The following is a 13,961-nucleotide window of genomic DNA, read 5'->3' on the forward strand; positions in this document are numbered from 1 at the left end:
AAGGGAGGACTTCAAGTACTTTCAGTGAACTGAGAATAACAAACGTGTCAAGGTCACACAGATGGGGCAAAAGTAACCTGAGTGTGAGAGGCCATCTTCTGCCTACACTACAGCCACCTAGGAGGGAGCATACAGCAGATCCCCACAGCACAGCACCTTATGATGGGAAAACATGGCAAACTGCCCGTTAGCAGACTGACATTCAATTCCCATTAAGTCCAGGAAGTACCCTAATCAGTGACATGAGGATTCGGTGAAATAGAGACTAAGTACTGTAACTGTAAAATATTTTGATAGTCTAAGAAATAGGTACTATTGAAACAGTAAAATTATCATCATTTAAAAATGCTCACCAGGCCTATGGGCATCAAACATCTAAGTTTAACAAGACTGGCTCCTCTCTCTCACTTCATGAGTAACACGCTTTCCCGTCAGCAAATGCAGACCACCCTGTGTCCTGTCTCTGCCCCTGACCTGTGTAGGGGCATGAGGGGACAGCCTCACACTGATGGGAACACACACACCACCACCGCCACCTGCGTGAGGTTAGGGAGACAGGGAGACAGACTGTGCGAGGCCACCACCAAAGGAGAGACGTGGGCGAGCCCGGAGTGCATATACCACCTCCGGCTCCTTCAGCACAGGCTACAGCTCCATTTCACGGAAGGATACACGTATGAAGGGATTTCACAGAAAGAGGTTATCCCCTTTATAAATAAGAACAGGAAGAACTGACTCTTTTATGGGGCCTACTAGGTTTCAGGTACTATTTTAATATGGCTTTTTGTACATTATTTCCTTTGATCCTCTTAAAAATCTTATGAGGTGGATACTGTCATTGTCCCCATTTTACAGATGAAGAAAACTGAGGTCCAGAGAGATCAGCAACTTGCCCAATGTCACCTACTGGTATTAAAGCATAGACTTGAACCTGGGCAGTCTGGCTCCAGGCTATGTCCTCCCCACTCACTGTGCTACCTCTCAAACAAATCAGAAAAGGAGGGGATGGACAGAAGGAAGGTATAAACATATATTTAATGTTAAAAAAGAATTTTGCATGCCTAGGGAAATCTTATAATTCCTCAAAATAAAAGTGAGGTATTCTGGCTGGGACAGAAGCTGTTCCTGAGCCAGTGTGCCCAGCAGGCCTGCCCAGCAGACACACCCCTAGCCGAAAAGCACACCGTCAGTTCAAGCTCCTGGTCACAAGAGGAGGAGAATATAGATGGGGGGTGGGGGGTGGGAGTGGGGCAGGAGTATAGGGGAAAAAAACCCCAGGTCAAAGAGTAGGTCAGTAACATTGTCTTCATATGCAAAGAATATTAACTTTACTACTATTCAGATCGATCCATCAAAATGCAGTGACTTTTCTGACAAAACAGACTTTAAAGTTAAATCCACCACAAAGGATAAGGAAGGGACAATATATCAGGAGGATATAACCATATTAAATATTTATGCACCCAATGACAGGGCTGCAAGATACATAAAAAAACTCTATAAGCACTGAAAAGTGAGATAGACAGGGCCACAATTACAGTCGGAGACTTCAACACACCACTTTCGGTGAAGGACAGGTCATCCAGAAAGAAGCTAAATGGAAGAGCTAAATGTCACTATCAACCAATACAGGACACTCCACCCAACAGCTGCCAGGTATACTTTCTTTTCTAGCGCACATGGAACATTCTCTAGAATAGACCACATATTAGGTCATAAAGCATGCCTTAGCAGGATCTAAAACACCGGAATATTACAAAGCATCTTCTCTGACCATTGGCCATACAAGTAGAAATCAATTACAAAAAAAGGCAGGGAAAAGAAATCAAACACTTGGAAACTGAACAATACCCTGCTCAAAAAAGACTGGATTATAGAAGACATTAAGGATGGAATAAAGAAATCCATAGAACCCAATGAGAATGGAAACACTTCTTATCAGAACCTTTGGGAGAGAGCAAAAGCAGTGCTCAGAGGTCAATTTATATCAGGAAATGCACACATCCAAAAAGAAGACAGGGCCAAAATCAAAGAACTATCCCTACAACTTGAACAAATAGAAAGAGAACAACAAAAGAAACCCTCAGGTACCAGAAGAAAGCAAGTAATAAAAATCAGAGCAGAATTAAATGAAACAGAAAAACAACGGAAAGAATTACCAAGGCCAAAAGCTGGTTTTTTCAAAAAAATCAACAAAATTGATAAAACATTGCCCAAACTGACCCCCCCCCAAAAAAAAAAAAAACAGGAGAGGAAGGAAATAACCTGAATAAGATATGAGATGGGCGATATTACAACAGACTCAACCAAAATTAAAAGAATCATATCGGATTACTACGAAAAACTGTACTCTTAACAAATTTGAAAACCTAGAAGAAATTCCTAGAAACACACTACCTACCTAAACTAACACAGAGGTAGGACAACTAAATAGACCCATAACAAAAAAAGAGATTGAAAAGGTAATTAAAAAAATTTCCAACAAAAAAAGCCCTGGCCCAGATGGCGTCACTGCAGAGCTCTACCAAACTTACGGAGCAGAGTTAACACTACTGCTACTAAAGGTATTTCAGAGCACAGAAAAGGATGGAACACTCCCAAACTCATTCTATGAAGCCAGTACATCCCTGATACCAAAACCGGGTAAAGACACCACAAAAAAAGAAAATTACAGACCTATATCCCTCATGAACTTAAATGCAAAAATCCTCAACAAAATTCTAGCCAATAGAACTCAAAAAAATAACTCACCACAACCAAGTGGGATTCATACCAGGTATGATGGATGGTTCAGCATAAGAACAATTAATGTAATCCATCATATAAATAAAACAAAAGACATGAATCACATGATTTTATCAATTGATGCAGAAAAGGCATTTGCAAAGTTCAACGCCCATTCATGATAAAAACTCTTAGCAAAATAGGAAATAAAAAAATAGAAGAAAAATTCCTCAACATAATAAAGGGCATTTATACAAAGCCAACATCATCCTAAATGTAAAGAGTCTGAAAACATTCCCCTTGAGATTGGGAACCAGACAAGCACGCCCTTTATCACTGCTCTTATTCAACATTGTGCTGGAGGTCCTAGCCAGAGCAATTAGGCTAGATAAAGAAATAAAGGGCATCCAGATTGGCAAGGAAGAAGTAAATGTATCTCTATTTGCAGATGACATGAACGTATACACAGAAAACTCTAAAGAACCCTCAAAAAAGCTACTGAAACTAATAGAAGAGTTCGGCAGAGTATCAGGATACAAGACAAACATACAAAAATCAGTTGGATTCCTCTACACCAACAAAAAGAACCTCCAAAAGGAAATCACCAAATCAATACCATTTACAGTAGCCCCCAAGGAGATAAAATACTTACGAATAAATCCTACCAGAGATATAAAAGACCTATACAAAGAAAACTACAAGACATTACTGCAAGAAACCAAAAGAGACCTACATGAGTGGAAAAACGTACCTTGCTCACGGATAGGAAAACTTAACATTGTAAAAATGTCTGTTCTACCAAAAGCCATCTATAGATACAATGCAATTCTGATCCAAATTCCAATGACATTTTTTAATGAGATGGAGAAACAAATCACCAACTTCATATGGAAGGAAAGAGGCCCCGGATAAGTAAAACATTACTGAAAAAGAAGAACAAAGTGGGAGGCCTCACTCTACCTGATTTTAGAACCTATTATACAGCCACAGTAGTCCAAACAGCCTGGTACTGGTACAACAACAGACACACAGACCAATGGTACAGAATTGAGAACCCAGATATAAATCCATCCACATATGAGCAGCTGATATTTGACAAAGGCCCAAAGTCCCTTCGAGTGGGGGAAAAGACAGTCTCTTTAACAAACAGTGCCGGCGTAACTAGATACCCAACTGCAAAAAAATGAAACAAGACCCACACCTCACTCCATGCACCAAAACGAGCTCAAAAATGGATCAAACACCGAAATATAAAATCTAAAATGATAAAGATCAGGGAAGAAAAACAGGAACGTTAGGACCACTATTATAAGAACTATTATAAGACCACTATTATAAGAACTTGAGAAACAGTTTAAACAGAGAAGAAAATATTCTTTGATGGTTACGAGGGTGGGGAGGGAGGGAGTGAGGGAGACGGGTTTTCACTAATTAGATAGTAGACAAGAACTATTTTAGATGAAGGGAAAGACAATACACAATACAGGAGAGGTCAGCACAACTGGACTAAATCAAAAGCAAAGAAGTCTCCTGAATAAACTGAACACTTTGAAGGTCCGCATAGCAGGGGTGGGGGTTTGGGGACCACAGTTTCAGGGGACATCTAAGTCATCTGGCATAATAAAATCTATTAAGATAACATCATGCATCCCACTTTGGAGAGTGGCGTCTGGGGTCTTGAACGCTAGCAAGCAGCCATCTAAGATGTATCAATTGGTCTCAACTCACCTGGAGCAAAGGAGAATGAAGAACACCAGAGACACAAGGTAATTATATGCCCAAGAGACAGAAACAACCACATAAAGCAGAGGCTACATCAACCTGAGACCAGAAGAACTAGATGGTGCCTGGCTACAACCGATAACTGCCCTGACAGGGAACACAACAGAGAACACCTGATGGAGCAGGAGAGCAGTGGGATGGAGGAAAAAAAAAAAAAAAATGCAGTGAATGTCAATGATATCTTATCTAGGTAATGGGTCTACATTTTCATATTTCATGCTCATCTGTATGTTATTTCCCAAGGATAAGGGTTTTGTTTGTCTTCAGAGTTTCTGCCTCTATAAGTTAGGAAGGAAGGGAACATAGGTGATATTGACATTGCCTTTTTCTGGGCCAGGTACCTAAGATAATTTATCCCTTAACCATGAGATAGGAAAATAGTGTAATGTCCACTTTTTTCTTCTTTTTATGAACGAGGAAACTTGAGGTCAGGTTGCTTCCTTAAAGACACACTGACACCTTGCGGAAGAGCTGGGATTTAAATCCAGGACCGTTTGCCCAACTCCAAAATTCACACTTTCCATGTGCCACACCACCTGCGGGAGCTTCTAGAATGACGGTGTGGCCAAGGAGAAGGATGAGTGGTTTTTGTGCATGTGTGAAAAATTAAAAGTAAAATTTTGATTGTAGCTATTTTTTTATTTTATTTTTTAGCCAGTCAGTAAGTGTGTCATTCTACCACGTACCAGGCACGGAAAGGGAGAGAGAGAAGGGAGGGAAGACCCAGTACTACGCCCAGGAGAGATGTACTCATTTACAGGAGACGGTTCCTTCACCTGGGAGTTGGGTGGTGCTAACAGTTAACGTGCTCGGCTGCTAACTGGAAGGCTGGAGGTTCAAGTCACCCAGAGGTGCCTAGTGAGCTACTTCTGGAAAAAAAAACCAGTCACTGAAAACCCTATGGGGTGCAGTTCTACTGTGACACACATGGAGTCGCCATGAGTCAGAATCAACTTGACAGCAACGGGTTTGTGTTTTTTCTGCTTCCTTCACCTGTGTCCTGGCTTAGAGAATCCTGAAGCTCCTACATTAAATTAAGGGCCGGGAAAACAAAGTCTCATCTATTAGCTACTTCCATTTAGCCTTGCCTGGATGGAACTGCAGTTGTTTTTTGTTGTTTTGCTTTTTAAACTAAGAAGATATTATGTAAGCATCAGACACCAAACGGTGGATCTGCTGGGCATGGGGGAAAGCTTTCTGTGGAATAGCGGTCTCTTAAGCCTGTGTTATGTTTCTTGGTTCTAAGGGATAACGGTTTTTTAAAAAAACAGATCCACACTCAAACAAGGGCAGTATTTTATGTTTGTTGTTTCGGTTTTCCAAATGCCAAAGACTTGAGATAAAAGGACAAAAGGGGAATAATAATTTCTTCCCTGCCGAAGTACAACAGCAGCTAACCTCTTTTACAGCATTTTATTACGGCTATCTTCATGACCCACTTCCCCTTCCGAAAAGGACAAGAGCCAGGTAAGCAGGCATCAGCTTTGTGCCCTATAAAATGGCTACAAGAATGGTTCTTACATAAATACAGGCTCTCAAAAAATATCTGCTGAGTGGTTACTGTACACAGAGCTATGTTTTCTTTACACGTCCAAACAAATGCTTACTTAATTTATCTGGTACCCAAGGTTACAGAATTATTTTGACCTATCAGTTCTCAAAGGAACCTACCCTGCCTTCTACACCCAGTTTGCAAATCTGTTAAGAGACTGTTTCTGGCGTATTTCACAGGCTGGAGGGAAAAAGCCAATCTCTAAGAATCTGGATCGCTTTCATGTATAACGAAGCCTTTCTTCTTCAAGACCAGCCAGTAGTGTGAGTGAAGAGCAGAGAGAAAGCTGAATGCTCTTAAGCCTAGATCTTTAAACCGATTTTCAATCAACCTAAAACAACACATTCCGAACTGAAGCTGCATACATACTTCTTTGAAAGATAGCTACTTTATTCCACAAAATTGCCATGTACAAATACAGCAGTCTGCATTAAATAAACCTAATCACACAATGCACAACATAACACAAGCTGGTATAAAAACTAAGTGCTACCCGAGACACATGGTCTCCTCACTCACATCTCCCTGAGTCATCATGTTACATCATCCTGGCAGTGGGATCTTTTCGTGCGAGTTACTCTCCAGATACAGCAGAACTGCACTGGAGGTCTGCAGTGTCTGGCTGTGGGAGCAAAAATCCTGGGCGATTTCCCCTGACTCTCTTACAAGTGAAACACTAGAGCTGATCGTCATGGCTTGGAAGACTGCATATGAAAACAAAAGATCGAAATAAAATACAGTTTAGAATTTTAATCCAATTATTAGCTCTTCATTCTGGATTTCCTAACAAAAATTCCAACGAGTTTCTGGAATAATGTACAGGTGGCCAATTTTTCCTTGACAGTCGGTACACAGCTTCTAGGTAAAGCTGGCCAGACACGCAGGGACTGCAGTGCACAAATCACACCATCTAACATTTGAAGCCAGACCCACCACTAGCGAATCCTGTGGGTGCTGAGATCCACCTATTTCATGGACCTCACACTGTTTCCACCTCAACTGCTGAGAAAATGCAGTCCGCTGCCCCACCAAGCTGCTCCAGCACGTACTGCCTGTCTACGCCCCACCCTCATCCAAACACCTGGCGCAAAAGGGGTGAGTCAGGCAACAGGAACACAGGGACCAGGCCAGTAATTAAGTTTCTGCATAGCACTATCATCTTCTAAGACCAGTCATTCTCGGGGCCAGTCTATGCAGCGTCTAACTCACTGCTGCAAAAGGAGAAAAATGAAAGGATGGCAGTGAGGTTCTCAGAACTAAATTTAAAAACTTAAAAAAAAAAATTTTTTTTGAAATTGTGTTTTTGGTGAAGGTTTACACAGCAGCTTAGGTTCCCATTCAACAGTTTCTACACATACTGTTCACTGATACTGGTTACATTCAACACGTGTGAGCATTCTCAATATTTCCGTTCTGGCTGTTCAGTGCCCATTAATTCAGCTTCCCTGCCCCTTATATTCTCATCTTTGTCTTAAATTGTTGGCTGTTTGGTAAACATAAAGAACTTTTAAATTCTGAGATTGTGTGTTTCCTGATCTTCTCTCTGCCCTTTTTTTTGGGGGGGGGGGGGTGTCTTCTTTTTTGAAATGTTGGTGATAGTGGTTTTTAAAAAAAAATGTCCTTACTTGGCAAAATAATTGGTAATCCTATCTTGTCTGCCAGCACTTTTAGAGAAATTTTACTGTCCATGAAAATCACAATTCGGGTCTAAACCACTTCTCCTACTTCTGCATTTGAATACATCCATTTTAATGGAATTTGGAAAAATTTTATAAATATGTAAAAACACTTAAAATATCTGAATGACTGAATATTTGGGTAAGTGATACAACTCACAGAGCATTAGTTTAATACCCCGAAGTGACATCATTACCTGATATCATTATCTTCACAGGGTTGTTGCAAGGACCAAGTCAGACAACTAGGAAGGGCTTCAAGGTATATTGTCAGTGTTTTCAACAAAGTATACTTAAATTTAAAAGCAAGCTAAAATATAGAGCCAAAAAGGTTAGAAATGACCCACTTCCATCTGTGGCCCAGCTGTGCAACTGTGAATCAGGTGTCTAGCCTCTCTGAGACTTAGTTTCCTCATCTGTAAAATGGGGATAACTTTCAGGACTGTTGTGAACACTGGGAAGAGTGTACTTGCTAGCACCTAATAAACGGCCAAGGAACAGTGGCTACTACTAATAGGATGTCACACCTCACACGAACAGAACAACTGAATCACTTATCCTAAGTCACAAGTGAGGTAGTGGCAGAGCCTAGATCATAAACCCAGCCTGTCATTTTGTTCTGTTTTTTTTTATCTATTGGGAATCGACTCGATGGTACTGGGTTTTATTGTGTTTTAGGTGAAAGTTCACCAGTCAAGTCAATCTCTCATACAAAAAGCCATACACACCCCGCCGTGCACTCCCAGCTGCTCTCCTCTGTAAAGAGACAGCGCACTCCTCCTCTCTCCCCTGTATCCCCATGTCCATTCAACCAGCTCCTGTTACCCTCTTCTCATCTAGCCACCAGCCAGGAGTCGCCCACATAGCCTCACGTGTCTACCTGAGCCACGAAGTTCACTCCTTACCAGCATCATCGTCTATCTTATAGTCCAGGCCAATCCCTGTCTGGAGAGTTGGTTTGGGCAACGGTTCCAAACACGCCAGCCCGTCATTCTTAATCTACTGTGTTTTCTAGAGTGCAATGCTGCTGAAGTGGGGTTGGATGGGGTTCTACATGGTAAAGTAATTTCAACCCAAACAAAATTGACAGCATTCTTACAGCTGTTAATGGATATAACTTACTTAATTTTGCAGGCCAACAGACTAGTTTCCAACAGTTATACAGAAATAAAATAAAGGTTGACAATGTATAAATGTACTGGGTTACTTTCTGAAAATATATTTTTTTATTGTTGTAAAATATATATAACACAACATTTGTCAATTCAACATTTTTTACATGTATAATTTGGTGATATTAATTACATTAATCATGCTGTGAACCACCACAAATGATCACTGCCAAATTTCCCACCACCACCAATAGAAGCTCACTGCTTCCTAAACGTCTCCTTTCCTCCTCCCTCCCACCCCTGGTAACCACTAATAAAACTGTGGTCTCTACTTATGTGCCTATTTTAGATATTCCATGTAAGTGAGATCATACAATAGGTGTCTCTTTATGATTGACTTAATTCACTCAGCATAATGTTTTCAAGATGCACCTGTGTTACAGCATTTATCAGGACTTTAACTTCTCTTTGTGGCTGAGGAGTACTCTATTGTATGTATGCACCACATTTTGTTTACCCATTCACATCTGTTGATGGACATTCAGGTTATTTTCACCTTTTGGCTATTGTGACTACTGTTGCAACGAACACTGGTGTGTCTGTTTGCACTGCTGCTTTCAAGTCTCTTGAGTACACCCACTCCTCACCTATCAACATGGTTAGGTTCCAAAGACCAGGTTGTTATGCAAAAATTGGCGTTATGCGAAAATGAAGGATGACCACATCAGACCACAAAATGGAGGATGACCACATCATTACATAGCTGCAAAACTACTGAGAATCATGGCCCACCCACGTTGACACATAATCTTAACCATCACAGCCCGCCTTACTCTTGCCTCACAACTTGGTATTCGCTACTGTCAGATGTACATCGTTAATGTACAAAACAGTTGGATAGCAGATTTTTTTACTATTGTTGTAAATGTGAAATGTTAGGTAACGAGATAGTTGATAAGTAAGCAGTAGGTGTATATACCTAGGAGTGGAATTTCTGGGCCATATGTTTAATTTTTTAAAGAACCATCAAACTGTTTTCCACAGTGGCTGTACCGTTTTACATTCCCATCAGCAGTTTGCACGTCTCCACATCCTCACCATATTTGTTGTTTTCCTGAAAAATGTTTTAAAAAGTCTCACTTACCTGTTTATGTTGATTCCAGAGGGACTCACACAGGAGGAGGCGAGACCAAGCAGCAGAGTTGCCAGATACAAATGCCGCCTGTAGTTTCCACCCAAAGTAATTATAAGAAGCATGCCAATAAACATGTGCGTGCACACACACACACACAGTCATGGCAGCTAAGTATACTTGTGATACAGACATCAGTTAGTTGTAAACTTCTGCATCAACTATTTTCCTGCCCTTGTGCTTTTTAAAGAAGTTGTCAAATTATGTTAGGTGTATCACACCAAGTAACTCAATTCTGTCAATATAAAATCCAACCTGAAAATACCATCTCACCTAGACAATCTCCACATTTAATGACCTAGTTAAGGTCAATTATTAAAAACAATTATTTTAGCTTTTCATTCCCTTGTGAATTTTGTCTTTTAAAAACCAAATCAGCTTCTGATTTGAATAACAATATAAAAACCGAACATTTTACTCACTAGTAACTTTACATAGTAGGTCCATCATCACAAATTCCTAAGGATTTCTACCCAGGTATTTTATAGAAAGTTCAAGTGAGTCTAATTCACTTTAAAAAGGCAGCTAAGAGTGACACCCTCGTCTGGCCTATGAATTATGCGACGCCATCACTCGAGTGACCCAACTAGGTCTGGACATGCTCAGAGAATCCCCCAGGCCCTCTGTAGTCAGGGCAGCATATCCTAGCAAGCCGGGACAGGGCAGGGGAAAACCACCACAACGGAAGAGACTCTTTCTCTACGTGAACTAATTATACTACACAGAGACGCAACTTGAAAAACTGGCCTTAGAAGGATCCTATGAGCTAACTACTCAAACTGCAGGCATTTAGGTGAGGTTACCACAATTCTAGACCACACCCAACACCATGCTTAAATGACATTTTTCTAAAGGCACATGAGAAAAGAATTTACCTTCACAACATTTTAATGATGAGGAAGCCTCCTCTGACCAGCCCTCGTGTCTACCCCCAGATTGGAAGCATTCCCGCTGTGTCCCCAAACCGTCCACACACATCTCTTCCAGTGCCTTTAGCAACTTGACATCTAGTCCCCACAAGCTCTGACCCACTTGCCAACAGAGACTATGCCCTTATCGAGTCAGTCCCCAGTGGGTGGCAGAGCACCCAATACACAGCAGGGACACGATAAATGGTCTGGTGCCTGAAAGGAAAAGGAAAAGGCAACGGCAATGGCAACTTGGAGACAGAGGTTAAAGGGGTGTGGGGGGAAGGGACCAGTCTTCAGAGGCTTGCTTAAAGTGTCTTAAACATATCATCTGGTCTCCTTCTTCCCAGTTTCTTCCCCATTCCCAAACATCCTATGCAATCCTGCTGAATTAACTTTCTTCATGTCACTGCTTTACCAAGAAGCCTTTAAGGTTCCAGTTGCCTACAGGATAGAGTCCACGTAGTCATGGTCCTGACAAGCCCATTCCCAAAGTCCCCTAATGAACCCTTCTCAGAATGTGGGCTGTGCTGCTCCCAGCGGCCCCACTTTAGAAACCCTTCTTCATCTCTCTTCTCCATTGCTCAAAGTATACCTCTGCCCATCTCAGATCACACCCTCCATCCACCCAAGCTCTCACAGTAATTCACTTACTTCTGTACTGCCTTCTCTTCGTTACATAGTACAACTACATTATCCCTCATTTTTATATGCTCTAGTTTAGATCCATTAAAGATTAATAATTCTGAATTGTTTTTAACTCTACTTAGATTGGGAGCCCTGGTGGCGCAATGGTTAAAAGCTATGGCTGCTAACCAAGAGGTCGGTTGTTTGAATCTACCTGCCCCTCCTTGGAAACCCTATGGGGCAGCTCTACTCTGTCCTACAGGGTTGCTGTGAGTTGGAATATACTCAATGGTGATGGGTTTTTGGTTTTTACTTGGAACAGATACTAAAAATACAGTATAAACCTCATTTGGTGGTGTAATAACTCTCTGTATTCTGTATGATCCAAGACTGGATATCTGAAATAGAGGTATAGTTGTGCAACCTAATTTAATATCACAGCCCCACGGCTATCATTTTAAAAACAAACAGTACAGAGAGCACACATATTTTAAAAACGATCTATTCTAAAAAAGCACATAGGGTCACTGTGAGTTGGAACTGACTCAACAGCACCTAACGACAATAACAAAAACAAAAAAGCACTAAGGGAAACAAGTTCTCAAAAACAAATCAAAAATGACAATACACACACTTGGGGTTTAATTTTCCAGTAGCGCATCTTAAATACAGAAATTTTAAATGCACTGCTGTGTTTTTACATCACAAAACCAATTCATCTCCAAACTGTATTGTACTCCTTAAATTTCACATATACATGCCCTTGAAACTACCATTGCTTACAGTACTGAACGCTACTCTAGGGCCAAGCAAGAGTTCTAGGTAACAAGTGAAATGTTGTCTGGATGCCTTCAGAGCACAAGAACGAGATAAGAATTTCTAATTAAACCAATCAGGGCTCTCTGACCCTTACATAAGCACAGGAATGCTACTTTTAATTCCATATTTAAAATCTAAGTAACTATTACAGAAAATGAAACTAGTCAGTGTTTCTCATAGCTTACCTGGGGAAATCCCTAACTGCTTGTCACTGAAGGTGATCGCCGCCCTTTATTTTGAAGAACCATCTTGTTTGTGGAGTTCCCTAGTTTTCAAGAGATTTTTCCATATGAATAGTGGTTACCCATACCCACCTGACAAACCTTAATGTCAAGTCCTGCACATCTGACTTCATTAAAAAATCTCCCCTGCAATTTCAACTTCAGATCTTGAGGATCCACTACTTCCTGACCTACAGGGCTACGGTGTTTTCTCCAGTGTCCTGCTTCACTGACCTGGTGCTAACAGATGAACTGTCCACACTTCAAGAAGCACTGGGTTATTTCTGGTCACGGTAAATACAGGAGTCCCACTGCCTGCATTACAGCTAAAGCAAGACCTTTTAGTGTAATTTTAGTGTTAATATTCTCCACAGGGAATTTTAAACTTCATTACTTCGTGTATCATAAAAACGGGTTCGAAATTGGAAAATAAGTCCTGATTTACAGTGCAAGTACTCCTTCTGAGGCAAAGCTGATAAAAATTTGCTTCGGATGCCCCCACCCCCTTGGCCATCCGGGGCCAGGATCCTTCCTTTAATTTCGCCGCAGGGCCTACTTCCCACGGGTGAGTAATGTCAAGGGTCGGAGTTTCCGTGAGAAGTGCCTCGCCCTGACCTCAGGACCAGCCTGAGACCACGGTGCTCAAGGACCGGCTCCCACCCGGAAAGGACGGCGCGGGTGCACCGGGAGGACAGGGGCTGAAAGGCCCGAGGGCAAGTCTGCGAGGAGACTACAGGAAAATCCCCGCCTAGCTTTAGGAATGGGATCCGAGGGGCTTCCGCGGAGACGCCCCCCGTCATCCTTCCCCTCCTGATTTCACCGAGAGGCCCACCTACCCAAATGCGAGGCGGCCCCGGGGTCGCAGCTGGGGGATTCGGGCAGAGGGCGCCCGGAACCAGGCATGCGGGGCCGAGGCATCCTACGGGGAGAAATGGGCCGTCCTGGAGGGGAAGGGGGGCTGTCCTCGCGGCGGGGAGAGGGGGCAGTCCTGGGGGGAGGAAGGGGGCCGTCCTGGAGGGGAAATGGGGCTGTCCGGGGGGGGAGGGGAGAAAGGGGGCTGTGCTGGGGGAGGAAGGGGGGCTGTCCTCGCGGTGGGGAGAGCGGGCCGTCCTCGCGGGGAGGGGGCAGAGGGGCCGTCCTCGCGGGCGGGGGGGAGAGGGGGCCGTCCTGGAGGGGAAAGGGGGCTGTCCTGGGGGGAGAAAGGGGGCTGTGCTGGGAGGAGAAAGGGGAGCTGTCCTGGGGGGGAGAAACGGGGCTGTGCTGGGGGGAGAAAGGGGGGCCGTCCTGGGGGGGAGAAAGGGGGGCCGTCCTGGAGGGGAGAAAGGGGGCCGTCCTGGGGGGGAGAAAG

General features: G+C 42.7%; 1 protein-coding gene across 1 annotated transcript in view; it reads right to left on the minus strand.

The window, feature by feature from the left end:
- RAB12 (RAB12, member RAS oncogene family) overlaps positions 1 to 13,961 on the minus strand; it is a 34,976-nt gene that overhangs the window by 20,025 nt on the left and 990 nt on the right. The gene's annotated exons all lie outside the window — the stretch shown is intronic.

The sequence above is a fragment of the Elephas maximus genome, chromosome 11, assembly GCF_024166365.1.
Source record: "Elephas maximus indicus isolate mEleMax1 chromosome 11, mEleMax1 primary haplotype, whole genome shotgun sequence".
Classification (NCBI taxonomy): domain Eukaryota; kingdom Metazoa; phylum Chordata; class Mammalia; order Proboscidea; family Elephantidae; genus Elephas; species Elephas maximus.